The following is a 20,676-nucleotide window of genomic DNA, read 5'->3' on the forward strand; positions in this document are numbered from 1 at the left end:
TTGTGTCTTAATTTACCTTGTAAATATTTTTCATATAAGGTATTAGTTTACCATGAGTTTATCTTGAAGAATTGCTTCAAACAGAAGAATCGAAACAGTTTGAAAGCTAATGCTTCACACACTGCTTCATATAGTTCTCATATAGTGATTGAGACCATCATTATGACTAGTTATTCTTGTAATCCATGTAAGTATTTAATTTCTTTATTAACCTCTATTGCTGGTCTCCAGTAATTCCTACATTTCCACAGCCCTCTTGATACAGTAGGGAAAAAAATGTCACCTGCAAATTTTTCTATTTGTTTTTCACTTTCTTTCCAAATCTTTAATGAAACAATATGTAACTCTCTATGGAATGCTGAGATTCTTTGCTGGTAACTGTTTCCATGACAGAAGCTGACTATTTCATCTTACTCTTTACTTTCTGTTTCCGAGTCACAGTTTTGATCTGTGGCAATTCTTTGCTTCTTTTCCATACAAGCTGTTGTCAAAAATGTTTTAAAATCAAACATTTAAGTGTACAGCCTTACAAATTTGCTCTTTTTTCCCTGATTAAATCTGATCGTGTATTATATATAATATATATGATCCTTCGTTTTATCTCTGTCCAATGGGTTTTACTCTGATCTGGGCTAACAAACCTTTTTCCTTGTGGAGGTGCAGTTCACACGTGTTCATAAGCTACAAAATTTCTTACTATCAGGGTTCACTGGCACTGTCTTTTTGACCACAGGACAAAGGAAGATGGCATAGGAAGAGACCAAAGTCAAGTCATGTTGTCCCTAAGGCAGAATATAGTTTGAAATGAGAAAAGGTAATGAAGTATATAGTTCAGTAAAAGCTTTGTCTCCACTAATAAACACAGAAATTAAGTCAGGCAGGACAGACAAGGATGTGAGAAGGGTTCAGCTGTTCCAGGAAGAGCAATCCTTCACTCATTTCTTCACCCAAAATGTGACAAAATGTTGAAACTAAAAGTTATAATCCTGGCAGAGATTGAAGTCCTTCAGTTCACTCCTCGTTTTCCTCTGCTGTACATCTGGGTAGTACTAATATGAAGGCACTTTAGAGCCTTTAAAATTTAGGGACTCCTCAAATAACAGAGAATTGGTGAGTAGCTGCAGCTGAATTAATGATATTCAAAAATGCAGTAAGAAATTGAATGGCAATTAATATGAATGCATGTGTGCATATCAGTTTCTTTATATTTTATCAAAATATAGCAAGAATGAGTATTTGTTATGATATCTCATAAAAAAATAACATATAACTTTTTTCCTATAATTTCTCCATTAATTTGTAATTTATCTGAATGGAAAAGAACATTATTTTAAAAGAGTCAAATTACTTACTCTCTTCTTATATTGGCATAGATCACACAGAGTTCTAGCAGTATCAATGTTCCATCCTTTTTGAAAACTATTTGGAAAAATCAAGTTTTAGTATTACTGCAATTAGGTTATCATTACTAGTTAAAGTTTATTAATTGTTTTAGTTAAGTGATAGTGAGGTTTTCAGTTAGGTATTGTGTCACCTGTCTAAAACCCCACAGTTTACATTACAGTGAGTAATACATTACTCTGAGTAGTTTTATTAATTTCATAAAGAAGTGAGGGAAAGTGAAAAATAATATATAATTCAGTAAAGCACTTAAGCCAAAGCCTAAATCCCACTGAAATCAATGAAATTTCAGCATGTGATTAAGTGCTTTGCTGAATGGGGGCCTGAGTTAAGCAGAGTAGCTTGAGAACATTAAATAGTAAAGCGCAAGCAAAATGCAAACACTCCCTAAGTACATTCCTTAGATTTCTTCTTTTTTCTTCTTCCCAATTGTTAAGTTTGTATCAATCTCAGCCATCAGAAATGGACTTCAAAGAGATTTTAAGCAGTCTTTAATTGCATGGGAAGAGTAAAATACAGTATTTTCCTTGTTATATGTAATGCCAGTCTTCATCTGCTATAACTTTTCAAATTAATGTCACTAATACTTTTATAATGAAGCTTTTTTTAATACTGAAGCATATTTTTACACTGAAGTTATTAGACGGTAACTGAAGTTCCTATCTAAAAACTGCTGCTGAGTAGTGTATTTTCACTCTAGCTAGTTCTTGGCCAAAAACTGTGCATAAAGCCAGTCTGTGCATTTTATTGTTTCATAACTTATCCCACTTTCCTCATTTGTTTTTGACCACCTTACCCTCACCAGATAACCCCTGTGATGTGGCCATCTCGCGTCCTCATTTTAGAACACGTGCATGCCTTCGTATTGTTAAGAGGCATATGCTCAGCTTGCTGTAGAGCCATGTAGTTATTAGAACTAGCTGAAGAGTTAAACTTCTGTTCCCACATTGATAGATGTATGTGTTTGTGTTGATTGATTTATGCATGAAAAGTAAAGGAGACATGTCAGTGTGATGGTCATGGTCAGTGGGAACCTATCAACATGAATTGCTAAGATTTTCTCATTTGGTTTTGACACCATTGAAGCATTGTTCCGATTTATTTCGTTTCACATGTATTATCCTAGAATATTAATGTATTTTGCTTAATAGTTTGTAACATATCCTGGTTTTAACATTTTATAAACATAGAGTTTAAATCCTGTTAGGAAGAAGTACATTTCTTAGTGTGTAATATATTAAGCAGTTTTCAGCACATGGGAGAGAAAAAGGTGAAGCTCAACAAGGTATATTAGCAGATTTCTTCTGTAGACTTTAATAGCACTAGAAACCAGTTCTTGCTGAGGACAATTTCTGCCTTTCAGTTATGGCAGGGACCTTCTGGAGATTAGCCCCTTTCATTTGGTAATTTTAAACGTGCTTCTCACTTAAACATTTACATCACTTCAGTAACATAAAGGGACCTTAGAATAGGAGTAAATTGCAGCCGTTTTAAATTTGCCCCTCCTGTGACCTCCCTCACCCATACACTGAGTAAGAGTGTTGGAAAAGGCTTTTGTGCACTGAAGGTCTTTTAAGTGGCCCCTATCAGGCCATCCAAGGAATTGTTAGTTAGAAGCTTATAGAACTATACATAATTATAAATAATGTAAAGCTAAAGAATTTTTCTAAGTCTAATCAGGCCAAAAGTTGATTTCCTTTTGATGGTAACAATCAAAACCAAATTCTTCAGTGGTAGATCGAGAAAGTAACACACATTAGGCAATTAGGAAATCATGTTCCTGGAAGGAAAATTTCTTCCTAGTAGTAGGCAACTACTGATTATCACATGTCATTTAGCACACTTGCTAATATAAGCATAATGCTTATATAATTATGCACTTGTATTTCTGTATTTTACATAACGGTGAATGTTTATATTTGCAAGCAATTGTCTCATTGTATTTTAATTCTGGTAAGTTCCCGAATTCTGGTGCACTGGTACTAAACAGTGTACACAGCAAACAAACACAAAGTGGATTTACTGTTCCAGTTGTAAACAAAAAGAATGTATTTAAACATGGTACTTTTTAATTGAGTTGGAGACCTTCTGAATTGTACTGTCAGAGGGCAAAAGAGAGATGCCAATTTACTTTCTTTAGACTACTTTTTACGTACCCCCAGTGCACTTCTCATTCAGTATAACTGGCTGCACACTATAAAGATATGTAAGGGAACTCGTAGTGATGCAATTTTCTGTATTTAGATCCCTTCGATTTTTGCTATACTTTATTTACAAATAGTCTTGACTGGATAATCTCTAGCCTTCAGTGTCATAACCAACATCCGTTACTGTGAAGGAATATTATTTTTTGATTACATCTTCTATCATCATGAAAAACAGGTATGCTTTTAAATATAGAAGATATTAAAAATTAAAAATAAATAGTATATGTAGGGTCTTTAGGTCTATTCTTATTTGATATTGAATTCAATAAACAGTAGGAAAATGGGATGAGTTTCATACATGTCATTATGCGTTTGTCTCTGATAGTAAAAGACAACTATGCCTAAAGCCTACAGTTTTAATAGAAAGTGGTCTCTTTTCAGTATCCACTGGTCTTTGCTTCATTTCATGCATATGAGGACAGATGATCAAATCTCATGTTTTAGGACTCAGGTCCATCACTGTAAATAGAGTTTCTTCACAAGATTTTTCTTTAGTGAAAATCAGGAAATACATAATTTGGAAAAAAGATGATTTTGTGTTTTGTGCAGAGGTTTGTGGTGGAAGCAAATGGCTGGAGGTCAAGATGTCTGGGTGGTACTACCAGCTATTTTACACCAAATTTAAATTTATGTAAAATGGGATTTAAGTCCCGGTTTTAAAATTTCATCTTTTGGGAAAAAAAAAAAAAAAGGAATGTTATAATTGAATGTTTTTCCCTCCTTTTCTAAGAATTGTAATTGTGTCTGAGTATTGCTTTTTTGCGGTAAAATACTTAGCAGTGATTGATATACATAGCTGGAGTCTTCCCTACTCTTGTCATTCCTTTTTTTTTTTCAGTCAAAATGGAAGGAGAATTTTGGGGTACAACCAGGCTCTGGCATTTTTAAGTGTTTTTTGGTTAACTAGATACATATAGTACCTACAATTAAAAATAAAGCCATATGGTGCAAAAATATCCTATAAGAAACAGGTTTATAGTTTGGTACCAATTTATGCACAGACATGGCATTAACTTATCCGTCCTGCTTTTAACTCTGACAACAAAGTATGAGAGATAATGTCAGTTAATGTGCCTTTTCCTTAGGACTGTTCAGCCTGGGAGGATTTGTAGCAGAATGCTTAGTTAACAGAAAATGTTTCTGCTTGACAGCAAAGCAGGACTCCCAGATTGACAAAAGTAGCACAGAAAGCTAGGAAAAACAAAGGCCACTACCAGTCCTCTGGGCCAGAGCTAAAGGTTACCAAATTCAATGAGAGGTTTTGTGTCTTCTTTGTGCTGGGCACTAGAACTGGTAAGGGAAGAGGCTGGCAATTCATAATAATAGCACACTGTGTCTTTAAACACAGGCTGATATCCTAACTCATCTTAATGGATTTGTCAAGAATTATTGGAAATTATTTTATTACATGTATAAATCCAGTATCAGTCAGGACAGTAAATATATACATTGTGTTATCAGGGAAGTGATTATTGCAGTACATGTTGTGATGCTAAAGGACATAGGAGCAGATAAGTGAAAAAAAACCTTGGAGTAGTAATTTCAGAAGCCAGGCTACATATTATTGATTAGGCCAGTAATAGATTAAATCCTTGCTTCTGTTTGACAGGCCTATTTTTTTAATTAACTTGCAGGGACAGATATTTTTTTCAATAATTTAGTATTTTATAAAGTACTTGGCAGATGGAGATGGCGAGTAGGGAGATCAACGTGTTTACATTTTTCTGCAAAATACCCAGCCCCGATTTCTGACCCATTACCAGCGAAAAGTAGGGTTGAAAGTCTCGTCTTGGTCTCTGAAAGAAGAAGTATCACCACAGCAAAGACTGGGTGCATTTATTGGCCTGGAGTACAGTGCTGGGATGGAGGGAGAGGCCTGTCCAGTTTGTTTCTGAAAATTGTTGTCCTACCAATCATGACAAGTCTCTGATGAAGACCTGTCTGAACCTGGACTAGCAGAACCAGGGTACTATGTTGTATAATGCACTGGTGGGAATAGGTGAGGCCAGGACAGGTAGCAGTGTCTTGTGCTACTGGTGGAAGTGATCCTTGGAAAGCCGCGTGCTGGAGTACAGCATTGCTGTATAGCTGGGTAATGATATGGAGGTGCTACATCGGGCCCTTAGCAAAGAGAGAGGAATGCAGAGGAGGTACTTCCACAAAATTGTGTGACAGTTTATTTGGTGTTTTCTGTCCGTGCTGCAGCTCCCTGTTATAAGCAACAAATTAACACAGTTAATGCAGTAGAAGTTATGTAAAGGCTTCTATGAAAATGGCTCTTACTGATACTGCAACATCTGCCAAACAGAGACTTTCAGTTTTTCAATTCCTGTCACGCCAGCAATGAGTACTCCTTGGTACTATTGCGAGAAAAATGATTTAAAATAATCTGTTAATTTGATAAAACTGACAGTAATCTAAGACCCCCAGTTCCCATACACATTTCTGAGACTGCTGAATGCTGTAGGTGAAAAAAGAGAAGCAGCTCAGGCCATTAATCCGTGCAGCTGAAACTTGGGACAAGACAGTATATTAACTACAGTGTTCCTAGTTTGCCTTTATGCCTCAGGATGAAAGTAAGCTGTAAAAGAGGAAAACAAGCACTGTATGAATATAACCACTGTTATTATTTCCTTGTTCCATAGGATTAACGCGAAGGAAGTTTACATACAAATTCAAAGATAAGTGCTGTACTTAATGCAGGCACAGACTTAATTTCTTTGATCAGACTGATCTGTTGGAAATCAAGTTTTGAAAGAAAGAAAAACACTATCTTTTGATGATTTGTATTACAATCTCCAGCATTTTTAACTCAGTGCAGATTTATAGCTGAATTCCAATTGGAAATTCATATTGATTGATTATGTTGCTCATTTAACATTCCAGCATGCTGCAACAGTAATGCAACAGACTGTGATAAAATGGGATGTGATCTAACAGGACATGACCGATGGGATGAGAGCAAAACACTGGGTCTGCTGGTAGTGCTGTGCGATAGTTCAGACTGGCATCTTATGTGCTTTGATTGTTCATTTCATTTTACTGTTATCCTACTGAGTTGAACATTTTAAAAGACACAGTGTTTTTCCATCTGTAAGTCATGGAAAGACAGATGGATATGGAGAAACTCCACCTACAGAGCCTTGACTGAATGCCATTGCCCGCTTAGTGGTAGAGAAATCCCTTCTGGAAAATTAGAATGTCCTTACATATATTATGTTGGGAAAAGCGCTTTAATATCAGAACCTACAGATTTTTGTTGTTTTTTTTTTATTTTAATGAACACAAGTAAAACAAACTGGTTCTTATCAACATAGCTGTTATATTATAAACACCAATTCTGTTACACTGAAGTTAATCCCCAGTCCTGCTACAAGAAACTCATCCTTATTAAATTAACATTAAGAGCTTCTTTTTATTGATCTGCTTCTTTCACTTAATGATAGGAACTTACTGATGTTTTAATAATAACCTTGCAAGCTTTATCTCATTTTACTTCAATGCGTGTTACAGAAAGATGCTATGGAAACTAACTTAGCATAAACATTTTGCAGATGTCTTTAAAGGTTAGGGAAAAGAGATTTAGTTGCACTGCATGTTAACAAAGATGGCTGGAAAACTACAAGATAAAAGAGAGCCTCAAGTATGAACATCAAAGAATTGTTAATGACAAGAAATACCATTAGGGTTAGCATCCCTTTTGTTTCAGCCCCCTCACACCTGCAGTGTGTTGCAGATTCTCTCTTTGTTGGCACATCTGAATTACTTCCATTAGCATTTATAGAAAAGTGGCTGCAAAACAACAGAAATGTACCCCTGGTTTTCTCTGTTGCTCCAAAAAGTCAGATATTAGGTTCTCTGTGGGTTTCCTTCAAGGTACAGTATCTTATTGTAAAGGAGACTATAGACCCAGGATTCCGTTGATTGCAAATGAGCGAGGTTGAAAGGAGAGGGGAGCTTTTGTTACTGCTAGAGAACTAATATAAGCAACTACAAGAAGCACACATAAGAAGCTCAGACATTAGCAATAGCAAAATCAGAGCGTGAAATTCAGATTAGCCCTCCACAGGCTGTGAGAGGGAGGGGGTATTGGAAGACTTGGCATGGCTAAAGGTATAACCTGTTTCATTTGGCCCCTGAAAATTTTTAGCAGATGGTGGGACCAGCTGTCTTTTTCAGCCATTTAATAAACTCTTCAGTGGTAACAGTTTGGGAAGTGGGGGGTTTTGAGTTTTAGGCCAGAGGAAAAAATAAAGAAATCTGTCCCAATTGTCTTTGCCAAATAGTGAAGTCTGGAAACATTATGAAAAGTTACAGTGAAAAATCTAATTGATGATACTGTCCTGATTAGCCATTTCAACAGAAGAGGAAAAGAGAACTGCCTGTGCCCAAGTGGACCAGTGCATTAAAATAAAAAGCCTATTATGTTGTTATCTTTATCTGTCATTTTAATTTCAGCTCTTGCAAAGGAGGCACTTAATGAGAATTTTTAAATGAGCTGTAGAAGGAGAAACCGCCTTACTTTCTGAGATATGATACTATGTCAAAGTAACAAGCAGAGTGATCTACTCTATTAAAAACAAACCCCAGAATATGTTTTGGGTAAGATAAAGTTTAGACCATCTGCCCAGGTAAATACAGCAATCAATGAATTTATTCTGACTTACATAACACAGTGTTATAAAATGACAATAAATTGCCATTTTAGAAACATGTAATGTGCAGGCTCTAACAAAAACCTTAGTGATGTATGGGGGTTTGTTTATTATGACACTATATAAAAACTACACTGAAACTCTAGTTCTTCAGTTAAATTATTCTTTTCTAAATTAACATTTCCAGCACAACACTTAAATGGCAACTCTCAATTATATGAAATGTTTTATTTAAAAAGCATGTCTAGTGTCTTTGAACAGAACAGTTCTTTTTGCACATTTACATGCTACCCAGCTGAGCAGCCAACCCTTCCATTTGACAAGGGCTTTGTTCTGCCTACAGGCCTATTATAAGCCCTAGATTGTTTGCCCTTAATAAATTGCAACAATAAGACAGAAACCTCTTTCAGGTTAAGAGAAATAAAACACATTGCCTACATAGCAAAGCATATGAAGTTTAATAATGACAACAGAAACCTATCTACTAAATCTCATTTGCTTTGCTCCCAGATCACTGCAGTTAAGATAGCATAGAAAGGTTAGCATCTTTCCATGCATCAAACAAAAGATTAAAGAAAACAACAGTGGGACAAAGCAACTCTAGCTACAGATGTTGTTGGGGTTTTTTTTCACAATATAAAATCGTACTGGATGCTCTGTAAAAAAGCTGGTGGGAGCTAAACCAGAAAGAAATGTGAACGTGATAAATGGAGAACAGAAAAAAAGTTTTAACTAAAATGAAACAAAATTTCATGTTAGTGAGAGGAAGAAAAGAGTGGAAATTATTCAAATTGAAGAACTTATACTACTCTCCAGTGTGTTGGAGTGTGTCTGCTTGTGTGTGCCTTTCAGGTCCTCCACTGCATCACAAAGCCCTACCAATTTTGCTTTTATAGCAGCTAATGGACATTCTTCTGTGGCTCAAGTGTTGGTTGGGAACTTGTGATCTTAAACAAAATTGTTAAGCCCTGTTTCTGAGGCCCCATTTGTAGCATTCAGCTGTCAGCTGCGTTGTGTTTGCTAGAGATTGTTAGAAACAGCTACCTTTGTTGAGCTTAGATCTGCATATTTTTTCACTTAAGCTGGAAATTCCCAATGATTTTTAGAGTATATCTGCAAATTATGAGGAAAAAAAGAAAGTGCAAAATCGACAACTCCATGTGCAAAAGTAAAATTCAAGAAGGTGAGGATACTTGTTATTAAACCACTAGGCATAAGGAATTTGAGAGATTTCTCTATTAGAAACTCGTTAGGAACTCAATACAATGTTTTCAAAATAAATTCCAGTCACTGCTTCATTTATAGTTGACGTTTTTTAATTACCTTTTTTTAATTACAGATGGGAGTTCTGAGGACATATTTCTTTGCTTTGATAAAAAGAGAAGTACGCTTAGTACTTGGAAATGTTGCTGACAAGCTAAAAGTACAGTGATATAAACTTTCAAAGGAAATGCAGTGTTTATGACAGGTATTGATTTGGCTGGGTTACTTTTCTTTCTTGATGGTATTTTTGAGCTATGGGTGATGCTCTGAGGACTATTAGGTATTTTCTCGGGAATGCTCAGTATTTTGGACAGGCCTAACTTTTCTTCTGCTCAGCTGTAACATGCAGGAAACATCACTGTTATCCTGCTCTCACAGGAAGGGGGAACTGAAGATCAAGGTGATTGTGGGTTTTCTCTCTCCTGTCTTCTTTTGTGTCAAAAGGAATTAGAGGCGGATTCTTCATTGTCTCTGCCACAGTATAGTGACAAGGTGCCAGCTTCACTGCTTCTTCCAACTGCTACACAGAACCAACCAGAGAGCATGTAATTGTTATTTCTGAGAGAGCAAAGCCTTCCTGTTTTACCTTGTGGCTTCGTACAGTGCTAGCTCTGATGTATCCAATTTCTGGGTGACACTTGGAAGAAGAATTTTAAAGGATCGACATGAAGAAAGAAGTATTAATGATCATTGATGAAGGGAGAAATTAATGGACTTGGGGACAATGGAAGCTAGAAAACTACAATGAAGGAGACTTGGAACAAAGGAGAGGAAGCTACTTGAGAGAGGAGGGAAAAAGACATAAGCCATTAGGTTTCATGGCCACCTTTAGCAGATTTTGAAGATTATCCTCATCATGTACTATAGCAAAGCATTAAATCATCTTGCAGAGTGTCTTAACATGTAACACCTATGGTAGAAAACCACTTTGAGATGCTTTGGAAGCTTCTTGAGAAGGCAGGTGGTATAGTTACCATAACTCCAAGTAAGTCTTTTAGAATACAAAATTATAAATAGACTAATTGAAATTGCAAAACCAAAATCAAATAAAATGTATCAGATATAAAATTCCTAGTTTTCCTACAATAGGAAATTGCCCTAATGTTGAAATTGATATTTTGGGTTCCTCTTTCAAAAATCACATAAGATCTTCGTTTTTTGGTGGTTCAAAGTAAAACTTTTGTTTTTTCCCTAGGTCTGCAGTACTGCAAGGAATCAGGTTTTTAAACCATTAAACCCATTATCTTTTCTAAATCTACTATAAGCTTTGGAAAGAATCTTTCCTGACAAAAGTTTACAGAAAATACCAGTGCAGGAATAGAGATACGCTAAAAATAAAATTCTGGGATTTTTCATTTTCAAAAACAGTAATTGCTCAGTATGATTGATAGAAATTTGGTGGTCAGAACTCCATAAAGATAGCTTACTTGTTAGGTGATAAAAATCATAGGTAGGTGATAAATAGTATATTTAATTAGAAAATACTTCTTCAAACAAACCTCTAGAAATACGCTATTAGATGGCCTGATAGCTTGCTGTGTTTAATTCTTCATATTTATAAACATATTGTAGCAAAAATAGTTGTAATCCTTCATCTGAGGATTATTCTGTATTAATGATACAGTCAAAAACCCACTTATTTCCCCCTCATTTTTCTGAGGTTCATTATGTGGCAAGAAATTATTTGTTGGTTTGGACAAATTACACAGAGAAGGTTATCTCTGAATATCTCTTAACATACATTTATGTTTTCACCTTCAAATTGAGATGATCAAGAGATACCATAAAAATACCAAAAGATCAAAATATGCAACTTTGGTTTTTCCAGTTCAATCCTGTAAAAACTCAAGCTTCACTCAGATATCTAAATATAGGTACTATTATTTTCTGCATATGTAAAGATCTTGGATGTTTACAGCCCATTTACAATTAAATATATAATCTGTCTGCTCAGCCAGACTAAATCTGGGTACTTTCATTAAAATCACACTGCTTTTGGTTTTGACAAAATAATTAATTAGTAGCTGTAAAATTGTGTTTAACAATAGCTCACATGCACTCTGAGAGGCAGGATTACATGCTTGTTCCCAATATCCTATGAGTCTTCATTCAATTCTTTGTATATCAGTCTATAGCTGTAAATAACAACAAAACCTGGATTGAAATTCATCCTGGATTGAAACCTGGATGAAACTGAACATGCAGGAAGGGTGCTGAACAAGGTTTAGGTAGAGATAATTTTCTGCATCATCCAAATAGTTCTGAGTGGCCAAGAATTATAAGTACCCTAAATTTTTATTCCTCTTTTGAACTCTCCAGACTTCCATGACGTGAACGTGCCAGTTACATAAATAGAGCCTGTAGGACTGTTAGAAAGAAGCAGCCAAGCATGGATCAACAAGGAGCTGGTAAGGGAAAAAACAGTGTCCTAAACCTTGGCTAATTCAGCAATAAGGTAGCATGTTGGTGCCATGTGTAGTTGCAGGGCATCTCATTCTGGATAGGCAGGAAACAGAGTGCTGGCCACAAAGCTATTCACTTTTTTAAAATCAAACCCCAAATTTTGTGTTATGTACAATGCTACCATAGCTCAGCTGTTCTACAGCCAGTGGAAGGTGCTGGAGATAACCACATGCCATCTACACTCACTGTGTTTGATCATACACAGTGGTAGAAGGATTCACTGGAACAGGTTGGTGGAGCACTGAGAAGAGGAGAAAACTGGCATAGAGAGAGAGGGTCTGCTTGAGATGGAGGAAAATTAGCTCTTTTGAATGCTCCTGTGTGTGAGAGTGAGTATTTTGGTGGTTGGTAAGTGAAGCTGGAGCCTTGGACAGAATCCTGTAGTGAATAGTTTGCTAAAGCGAAGAAAGGGGGGGCTGTAAAAGTTAGGAAGTATCCAGTTATTTCTGCCCAGTATGTTCAGTGTTTGAGTTACAGAGTTTGAGTTACATTTGGCTGTGCAGTACAGCCTACCTAATACGTATTTTGTCTTTTGTAAAGCAAAGGTGTTAGGCTCTGTTTTTTTACTTCTCATACGCTGTAGTCGCCATCCACCAGGAACAGTAGAAATATACGTGTTGTGGGCATGTTGGTTTATTGCTCTTCTTGCAGAGACTGCGTGTTTGTCTCCTAGCTGCCTCCACCCAGTCTCATTGATACCTCTCTGCCTGCCCAAGGTTATCTGGGCTTTCTTCTTCAGCTGTGTTTCCCACAGAAAGATAAATATCCGCTCATAATCAAAGTTGCTGAGAGAGTGTACAAGTATCAGAAGAGACTGACATGAAATCAGGGGGATGGAAGGGATTTAGAAAAAACGTTGGATTGGATTTTGTAAAGGGAATGAGGTGGAACATGGAATGATATGGTCCCAAGTTGTGTGCTTCTGTTCTGTAGTAACATTTCTCAGTCCAACTCCCTGCCCTTCACTAGGCTTAATCTGTGTGTGACAAAGGACAAGGTATGTGGTCTCCCTGTGTTTCCTTTGGCAAGAATGAAATAAAAACACACTACTTTATAGAGGAGTTGTGGTGATAAATGCTTTAAAGATGATGTGCTTATATTGTCTAAAGCTCCTCCCAATTCCCTCACTGCATTTGACCTTCCTCTTATTCAGGGCCAAGATTTTGCTCGTTGATCCAATTCCTGTATTCTTCCCTAGCCTCACAGCTGTTACTCAGAAAAAAAAACCCATCCTGAATATGCCCCACAAACCTGGGTGCTGTTGTGCTTCCTGCAACTTGGCACGTTCACAAAAAGAAGAAAAAAGGTGAACTGTGAAAAATAATTGCATTACTGGCTAGTGGCAGTAGAGAACAGGGAAGTGGAGACATAAAGTTTCCACCCCTTATCTAGGTTGAATGTATATATGGGTTGAGTGTCAGAGGATGCTGTATATGCCTGTGTAGGAGACTTCAGAGTGAAATGTTATTTTAGCCAAAAAACAACACCCCACGGAGATGAAAACGGCTCCAATCAATCACTCGGAGCAGAGTGAACTGCTCCATTCTTCTTGGTGTTCTCATTACCGGTGACCCCACCGTTGGCATGTATGAGGCCACACTCACTCTTAGCTTTTCCAGCCAGTCTCAGCACTAACATGGTGCCTGCTCAGAGATTACCTTTCCAGCCACTCCACCTTTCTAGAGGAAAGAAAGCCTTTTGCTTCTTAACCTTCCCAGATTGCTTACACAGGAAAAGGAGATCAGACGTATCCATTCTGTAACACACATGAATAGGAGCTCAGGTCGTGGTCAATCAAGGGGCTGCAGGAATGTCAGCAGAGATAAAGTTCTCCTGTAACAAGAAAGTCTTGGTCTCCAGGCTACTCCCTCTCAGTTCCAGACACCTGCCCAGTAGTCTTAGTTGGCAGCATGTAGCTCTGTCTCCTCTTTCCTACATCCCTCATCTGCTGGTCTCCAGTTCTTGACTTTCAGCACTGCAAATACTGTATAAATGATAGTGGAGCAGCATATATCAAAAAGGAAAACAAAACTGACTTGACTGTGCTGTTTTTAAGTATGTGTGAGAAAATACTGATCAGCTGGGGCTTGTCTGGTAGAGCAAAAGTAAACAGAGGAAGTGACTAGTTTTATAGATAGTGTGATCAAAATCCCTGTGAGGGCTATAAAGTGGAGAGCAGCAACTGAATTGATGACCAATGAGGCATATGGTATCGAAATTAACAGCGTAGGATCTCCCAAGAGGAGGTCATTGGGGTATCAGAAAGCTGAGGCAGAAAGTTTCTTTTGTCTCTTCCTACATTAAATTCCTGAGATAAGGGAGTGCTATAGTAGTATGGAAAACTAGATGAAACTGGAACTGTAATACTTTAGTCTTTGCTGTAGAGTTTAATGGATAAGGCTATGCTCGTTGTTAGGACTGTGTTTAACCTCACTGTGTACATTTCTAAAACTTGATTTAAGAAGGATTTGGATTACTCTGTTCTCTTATAAACACTGTTTTTCTTCTAGAATGCAAATTATCCTTAGTTTAGAGCTAAGTAAATGAGAACAGGCAGGAGAAATTCATAAATCAACTGATTACTGCATCTCATTAAAGAGAATCAACTGGCATTATAGAGCAGCTTCTTTCAGAGTCACTCCATGTGCCAAGTGCACTTAGCACGTGTAGTGATGGAAATGAAATAAAGTAGCAAATCATGAGCCTGGTTCAGTTTTTACAGGCATCAATTCCACTGACTTCTGTGAGAATTTTGACATACTCTAATACTTTGATAAGGATGACAGCATTTTATAAAGTTAGTCTGATGGCACTGAAGAAATGGCATGACTTTGCACTTGGATTTTCTCCGGACTTTCTTATTTTAAGATAAAAATTTTGGAAAATAGTTCTCTGTGGTTTAGTGTGGCCTCCGAAGAAGCAGTCGGTGGTTGTCAATCACAGATTTCTCCTGAATCCACTTACTTGGGTTCAAAAGTGGCTCATGTGATAGAGCTGTATCATTTGGGGATTGGAGTCCCAGCACTGCATCGTAGTTTCTCTCTCATTCCCCAGCATAACAAATAGGTAATTTAGGCTAAGAATACATTTCCATTTTATTTCATTATCTTTCCTTCATGATGGACCATTCTGTCTTTCATATGCAATATGTGATTGTCTCCACTCCATTCTAGTAGAATATGGGGGGTTCCTCCATGTAATGGGAAAAATAAGGATGCGAGGTTTACTGAGGGAGGTAAGTCAAAAACTGTACCCATTTGAAGGTCATTTCTTTTCGCCCTTCATTTCAGAGATTCCAGAAGTGTGAAAAAAATTACACTGTTCATTAGACTGGAGCAGGAATCATGGCCATCCTGACACCCTTGTCTTTGAGGGGAACAACCTTTCTCCTCTTCTTGTCATAGAATCATAGAATAGTTAGGGTTGGAAAGGACCTTAAGATCATCTAGTTCCAATCCCCCTGCCATGGGCAGGGACATCTCACACTAAACCATGCCACCCAAGGCTCTGTCCAACCTGGCCTTGAATACCGCCAGGGATGGAGCATTCACAACTTCCTTGGACCTCATGTATGCAATGCTTGTATTATGCATTAATAATGTAATTATTACTTAATAATGTAATTATTCAAGTGCCTCACCACCCTCACAGTAAAAAACTTCCTCCTTATACCAATGTAAACTTCCCCTGAGTAAGTTTTAACCCATCACCCCTTGTCCTATCACTACCCTATCACTACAGTCCCTAATGAAGAGTCCCTCCCCTCGTAGTCCTAACAAGAGCATCCCTATAGGCCCCCTTCAGACACTGGAAGGCTGCTATGAGGTCTCCATGCAGCCTTCTCTTCTCCAGGCTGAACAGCCCCAGCTTTCTCAGCCTATCCTCATATGGGAGGTGCTCCAGTCCCCTGATCATCCTCGTGGCCCTCCTCTGGACTTGTTCCAACAGTTCCATGTCCTTTTTATGTTGAGGACACCAGAACTGCACACAAGTGAGGTCTCAAAGAGCTGCTCAAGCTGTTTGCTCCTGACCAACAGGGGCTGATTGAAGAGTGAAGAGAAATGTGATTTATTCCCAGATTAGGATTGTTTGCTTTGGTTTGGCATGGCCAGCCTGCCAGCAGGAGGTACATCCTCGGCCACTGCTCCTGAGGTTTGAGCTGAGCTGGAGCAATTTAAGTGTTCAGTGAAGAGCAGTCTGGTAGTCTGTGCAAGACTGAGGCAAGGAGCTCCTTTTTCCAAACCTGGAGCAGTTGTGTGTATGGCCATGGTTGTTCCCTTTGAAAAGAAGGGGATGAAAGCTGTCTCTGCTGCGTGAAAGTACAGTGAGAATGACTTGATATTTCTACAGTGCTGTGAGGATGGAAAGCATAATACAAGCATTACATACATTTGGTATCAGTTTATTTATGTCATTTTTATTTTCAGAATTGGAGGGGGCAAATTTGTATTTGAATAGTTCACACAATTTATGCATTTACCTATTTATGTATTATTCTGCATCACTTATGGCATTAAGGTATGAAGTGACACAGAAACATATCATGCACTGCATTCCAGAAAAGACTTTTCTATCAGTCTAAGAGGGCAGTGTTTTTAAGTCTTTATGTTCAGCTAAGGAGAGATAAGTAATTTGAAAATTGTAATTGAGGCTTTCCCCAGTCCTCCTTGGGATCCTGGGCCTGTGATGGCAGCCAAGGAGACTGACATTAAATAAATAAATGAATAAATAAATGAATATATAAAGAGAAATTAATCTTCTCTTAATTTAGAACTTTCTAGGTCACATTCAAAAACTCTCCCCACATTGGGGGGCACATACCTGTGTCATAGCTGATAGGCACAAGGAGCTCTGACTGCCTTTCACCAATATGCATGCATTGGAAAAGCAGTCAGAGCAAGTTACCTCAAAACCATTATACACAGAGGATCTCGAGGGAGGGTTTTCAGATTATTTATTTCCCTTGGTGTGAAGACAGTATCTTTTACCCAACACACCGGCAATGCCACAGCCATGTCCCCTATCTGTGTTTTGACCCTCACAATCCCACCGTTGAGATTTTTCCTCCTGTCTCCTTTTTTTTTCCCCTCAGCTAAAGAAGAGTTGTTGAAGACTTTGTATAGAGCACTTACATTTTGTAAGAAATATAATGGATTTTTTATATATACTCTTGTGCACTGGGCTGTTTCAAAAGTGAAATATTGAAATATTGAAAAATGTTGTTAGAAAATACTTAATCTTTTCTGTACCAAAATGTTATAAAATTACAGCACAAGTTCATTAAGTAACAGGTGTATTTTTACAGTGTGGGATTAATCCATTCTGCCACGACACAAATCATTAGCAATGTGGCAGCCATATGATCACACAATATTTATGTGTAGGTTGAACAATGATCATTATGGCCAAACTTTGTGCCGTTGCCAGTTTTAACACAGTATAGACACAGACAGCTGTTTAAGTTGTCAATAAATATACTAAGTAACTAAAATTAATGACCATGGGACCCAGGTTTTAGATAATATACTTCCTGTAGTTAAAAGGAGGCAAACAAGAGTTTAATTACCTTTTCATTCCATACTGAGTAATTACAATTCAAGAAAAGAGTGGTTGTATGTATCTGTACTAAAATAAAAGGTTCCCATCCAGTCTTCCCAAAACAAATGCATTCAACCAAAAATACAGGCTTTTTTAACCTAATGTTTCCCACAATGAAAGGACAAGCAGGATGCACACAGCAGATCTTTTCACATACTCACCAGAGTCTTGGCTTGATTTTCATTTTTTAGAACTCCTTTTCTAGCTATTAGTGGTGAAGAAAGTGTAGCTGCATATGCCAGAGGCAGAAAGGCGTTTCCAGAGTTCAAAATGATCATTTTGAACTTAAAGGTGTCCCAGGCATTCAAAATGGAGCCAAGAATAACACTTTCAATATGGATATAGTTAAGAGTCTGACTCCTTTTTAAAGTATGGAAGCAAGGGGAGGAAGTGTATCCAAAAATGTTCACCATTGTTCCCCAGGACAGGAGGAGGAGTTACAAAGGGCCAGCCAAGGAAGGAGAAGATGAATACATTCAAATATTTAAAGCTTTGACAACAGGCAGTAAAACTGTTGTGAGGCATGAAATTTGTCCTCCTTTTCTTTAAGGGCAGCTCAGCTTTCAGAGGTTTGGGAAATCTTCTATTAATCTTTGTGAAATCCACACCTAGCCTGGGAAATGTTGAGGCAAGCCTTTAAATCCTAACTGTGCTTCTGCATATGCTGATCTTGTCTAGGGTTTTGTTTTTCCTTCATGCACAGAAAAATGCAGGAGGTGCTGTAACAGCTTTTAATCCTTTTATTTTCACCTACTGATGTTCAATTAAACTCTGATAAAACTTAGGAAATACAATTTTGTTAAAACTATTGGTAATCTGAAGCCAATAAACAAACCATATAAACTAGTGGGTTAAAAACATCAACTGGTGACTCCTATTACTATGCCAGTGATGTTGCCCCTGTAAAAATGTGAATATGCTGAAGTAAATAATAGTAATATTAAGGGTACGTAACTCAGAACTTTTGGCAGTATGACTACGTGTACTTGGAGCTATATACATGGGTTAATTTAACTTCTGGTGAAACTTCTTGCTGCTGTGGATAGATGGTCTCTTTTAGTAAGGGTTTAAACCAGATAGAATGGGGGATGGTGTGAGAGCTCTGCCTTTTGGAGCAAGCTTATCTGAAGCCTGTTCAGGTTTAAAGCCTGCCACACTCTCAAGGAGAACTAGGAGGCTTGGCTGAACGTTAACCCAGCTGTTCACTTAAGAGCGCTCTTGTTTTGATTCTTTTCCTGCTAAAAGAACACTATTTCATTTAAGGCAGCCTCCGATCCCCAAACTGGGGGCAGGATGTGTCTAGAGCTCATCCAGGCTCCCAGGGTCATTCCTGGCTGTCCTGGAAGAGCTGAGGGACTGGGGGATTCATGGCAGGGGAATACAAAGGTCTTGGGGGGGCACTGGGAGTGTCATAAGAGGTGGGATGGTGAGTGCATGGGTTCACATGTTAGTGTGAGCTGACACTCGGACAGGCTCTGAGGTAGGCTCCAGGACAGAGTGCTGGAGGCCTAGGGGGCAGAGGAACAGTGGAGACCATAGAGGGGATCATTGGCACTTCTCTCATTCCCAAGTATTTTTTTCTCTGCTACCTGCATTCAAACCAGAGTCCAGAAAGCCCTTGCACAGTGGGACACGCACTCTGGGATATCCGAATTTGAAAAAGCCTGGCTTTGAAGGCTGTGAAGGTGGTGATGGTGCCTCACGTTTTATGTCCACTGCCTTGAAATCACCCGCTCCCATCCCGCCCAGCGCAGCCTGAGTCCTTCTGGCCCGGTGTCTGCTGGTCGGTTTCCGTGGTGGACGTAGCGCCAGAACAGGCGGTGGCTCCTCCGCACCTGGGCTGGAGCTCTTCTTGCGTCCAGGCCGGGGTAGGTCGGCCCCGGCGGCGCTGCCGCACCCTCCCTGGCGGGCCCCAGCGCCGCTCCGGCTCCCGCGGCCCTGCCGGTGGGGACCGTGCCCCTGGGCTGCGGCCAGAGTGGGTTCCCTCTCGGAAGCTCCTGCCCGCCCCAGGCGCCGCTCCTCAGCACTGGTGCCTCCTCGCTTGACAGTAGGATGTAGCGGCAGCCCATTTCTCATGGAAACGGTGCTTTGTGTAAGTGAATTGACACTTGGCCTTGATACCTGTATCTCCTGATAACTGAAACAAATTTCTAAAATAAATATTGTACTTTGATCTTCCAGCCCTGCATTTTTAATGACAGCTCTGAACATCACTTCATTAAGAATACATTTCAGGAGACTGAAATGCTCCGAGTTTGAACACTAATTATTTGTACGGAAAATTATGACTGCAACGTTTCATTATTCAGCCCATTGGTTTCTTCCAGAAATGAGAAATTATTCTCGATTTCTAAGCAGTGTGCTTTCTTGGCTGCAGATTTATGGCATTTGTAGTGTGACGTCTGTATAGAAACTTACCCAACTTTCCACTAACTCTTTTGTAACATGACAGTTCATTTGGGTTCATCGAGATAACTAGGAAATAACATACCTTAAGGACTGGGGGGAGCCGGGAGGTGTTCAGTGTCTCCTGAACTACCTATCCACTCTCATTTCGTTTATAAATATTGTTCAGATTATTCTCCCGGCAATTATTAGATAAAACGAATTAACAAACTTTGAGTTAGGAATTAAATCAGGCACCTCGTAGGAATCCCAGGTTGGCACGACTGTGGGGATGCAGAAGTTTAGGGACAAGTACGAGCATCGCCATTCCGCTTGCCTGGCGGGTTATCGCTGCTCCAGGGAGCGGAGGTGCGGGTCGGGGTCCCCGCGGAGATGTCCCACCGGCCTCCTCCTGCCCAGGTGCAGCAGGAAGGGAGCACGCCTCTGACCGGGGCGACCCCAGTGGCGTGGATGGAACTCGGCCGGGGATCCCGGGGTACCCGACGGCTGCTGGCGGGGTGGTACGCGGTGGTCCCGCTGGCGTCCGCTGCCGGCCGGGGCCCGCTAGGGTTGCCCGTCTCCTGCCGTGTCCCGTCCCGTGTGGAGGCGGCGCGGTCCCCGCGCATCGCGCACCTGCGGGGCCGTGTGCAGGTGGTGGGCTCCGCGAGCAGGTAGGGACCTGCTGCCACTGCCTCGCACCCTGC

The sequence above is a fragment of the Pezoporus wallicus genome, unplaced genomic scaffold (genome assembly GCF_028554395.1).
Source record: "Pezoporus wallicus isolate ANWC-B61680 ecotype Strahan unplaced genomic scaffold, APGP_CSIRO_Pwel_v1 contig_1181, whole genome shotgun sequence".
NCBI lineage: Eukaryota > Metazoa > Chordata > Aves > Psittaciformes > Psittacidae > Pezoporus > Pezoporus wallicus.